Below are 2457 nucleotides of genomic sequence, written 5' to 3' on the forward strand. Positions count from 1 at the left end.
AATCCACAGATAAAAGGGTAAACTGAGTTAGTTTCTAGTCATCTCTCCTTCTTCAGGCTTCTTCTTCTTCTTTGGACTTTATATTGCTGTTGGCAACTAACTTTAATTAGTGTGGACCTCAGTTCATGTTTCAATCACCCACGTGGGTATATGCTCCTAAAAACCAATGAGGAAATGGGAGAGGCGGGATTTGCATCGCTTCGAGCATCACGAATAGAACCAAGTTCCATTTTAGCTCCTGGCTATGAAGACTTGCGGCAATGATTGAATAACATGTATGCGTACCTTTATTATGCAACGCTCACGCACGCGACGCCAGCCTCACCAACCTTCGACGATTACCAGTTGAGCCTGCCACTACAAATGAACTAACTTCAGCAGTCACGGACGGGCAAATATCTTCCACTACCGTTGGACCTCTCATCTACCCAGGGACTGAAAGTACAACTGCAGAGCCAACTGACTCCACAACTGAGGCGGGCAGACCCTTGAAGATCACACAACAACGTTAGAAATGACAACAATTCCAGATGAAACAATTACCATTATTACACAAGGACCATCAGCTAGCTCAACGATAGAAGCAATAACCACAACACAGTCTCCAACTCCACCATCTACCACACCCTTTTTAACTACTGAAACTACATTACCTTTCACAACCACACCCAACACACCTTCTTCAACTACATCAACTACCCCACCTACCACAACTACCCTAATTACATCAACTACCCCACCTACCACACCTTCTTCAACTACATCAACTACCCCACCTACCACACCTTCTTCAACTACATCAACTACCCCACCTACCACAACTACCCTAATTACATCAACTACCCCACCTACCACAACTACCCTAATTACATTAACTACCCCACACCACACCTCCAACTACGTTAACTACATCAACTACACCTACCACACTTTCTCCAACTACCCTAACTACATCAACTACATCATCTACTACACCTATCCCCCTGCCCCTTCTACTACACCTACTTCAACTACCCCTTCTACCACACCTATCCCAACTACCCCTTCTACAACACCTACCCAACTACTACACCTACTTCAACTCCCCCTTCTACTACACCTACCCCAAATACCCTTCTACAACACCTACCCCAACTACTACACCTACTTCAACTACCCCTTCTACGATACCAACTTCAACTACCCCTTCTACTACACCTACCCAAACGAACCCTTCTACTGCACCCACTCCAACTTCTACAACTGCATCTCCTTCATTGACGTCACCTTCACTCTCAACAACTGGACCTCCGATACTTGTAACTGTGGGTGAGTGATCACATGACCTGACCAGGAAATATTCTGATACTACTAGGGCTTGGAGGTTTTTTGTCAGTAAAAAACTGCCAGTCTATGGAATATACTGTCCTGGTTTATCTAACTACTACTGGTCCATAAATGGTCTAATTGTTGTTCCTTACGTCCTATTCATGTCAATGAACTACAGACACCATTGAAGTATCAACAGACGTCACTGTTAGACTCAACAAAACATTTAAAAAGAATACAGTGACCCATTAACACAGGAATACCAAGATTTTACAGAAAATTTCACTAACGACGTAAGTGCCTAATTTACATACAAACTATTTTTTAATGACACATGTATAATCCTAATGAGCTCATTAATAGTAACTAACTGAGCTATAACTTATGTTTTCCAGATGACCTTACTGTACAACCGCACTATCAACAATTTTATCGGCATAGTAATAATAGGACTCAGGTATGTGAACATTTGAGGAAACTTCGCAAGAAAGAGGTAGTATGCATGTACATTAAACACTTACTTTAAAAGGTTAGTTGAACCTCTTTTTAGAACGTCTATTTAAAATGTGGAACCTTTTTTTGGAATCTCTTCTCTCTATTAGGAATGGCAGTGTCGTGGTGGAGCATGTGGTTCTACTGCGCATAGAGAATGGGAAGAATTTAAAGTCATGAGATTGCTGAGTCAGAACAACAGATCAAGGACATTCTCAACGAGGCAAAAACTGCACCACAGGTCAGTAACCGACTACAGACACTTACGATATTAGAAACCGGTTGTTAAGTAGACCATTTTGGCCAATCCAAGATCTGCTGTGTGTGCCATTTTACATTTGCCATTTAGCAGACGGTTTTATCCAAAGCAATTTATGACAGTGAGCGCAAACAATGTGGTTGGGTAGCCAGGTGGGAAATGAAGCGGCCACCCTGGCCTTGCTAGCGCCTTGTTGTTGCCCACTGAGCTAGCGTTCGTAAATTCGCTCTGGCTAGCTAGTCCGATTTTAGAGCACTCTCGTCTGAGTGTGCCAGAGCGCAGAATAACTGATAATTTAGGAACGCTCAACACCAGTTGAATATGGCCTGTGTAAGTAGAGTCGGCAAAAAAGCTTAATTAAATTGTTCCAGCAGCACAGTTTCATGCTGGACCATACT

General features: G+C 42.7%; 1 long non-coding RNA gene across 1 annotated transcript; it reads left to right on the forward strand.

The window, feature by feature from the left end:
* Positions 1-325: 325 nt before the first annotated feature.
* LOC112070859 (uncharacterized) lies at positions 326-2039 on the forward strand. Its single transcript, XR_002893982.2, has 4 exons — positions 326-1308; positions 1487-1601; positions 1704-1765; positions 1911-2039. It is a non-coding gene; the product is annotated as an uncharacterized lncRNA (long non-coding RNA).
* Positions 2040-2457: the final 418 nt, after the last annotated feature.

The sequence above is a fragment of the Salvelinus sp. IW2-2015 genome, unplaced genomic scaffold (assembly GCF_002910315.2).
Source record: "Salvelinus sp. IW2-2015 unplaced genomic scaffold, ASM291031v2 Un_scaffold1440, whole genome shotgun sequence".
NCBI classification, from domain to species: domain Eukaryota; kingdom Metazoa; phylum Chordata; class Actinopteri; order Salmoniformes; family Salmonidae; genus Salvelinus; species Salvelinus sp. IW2-2015.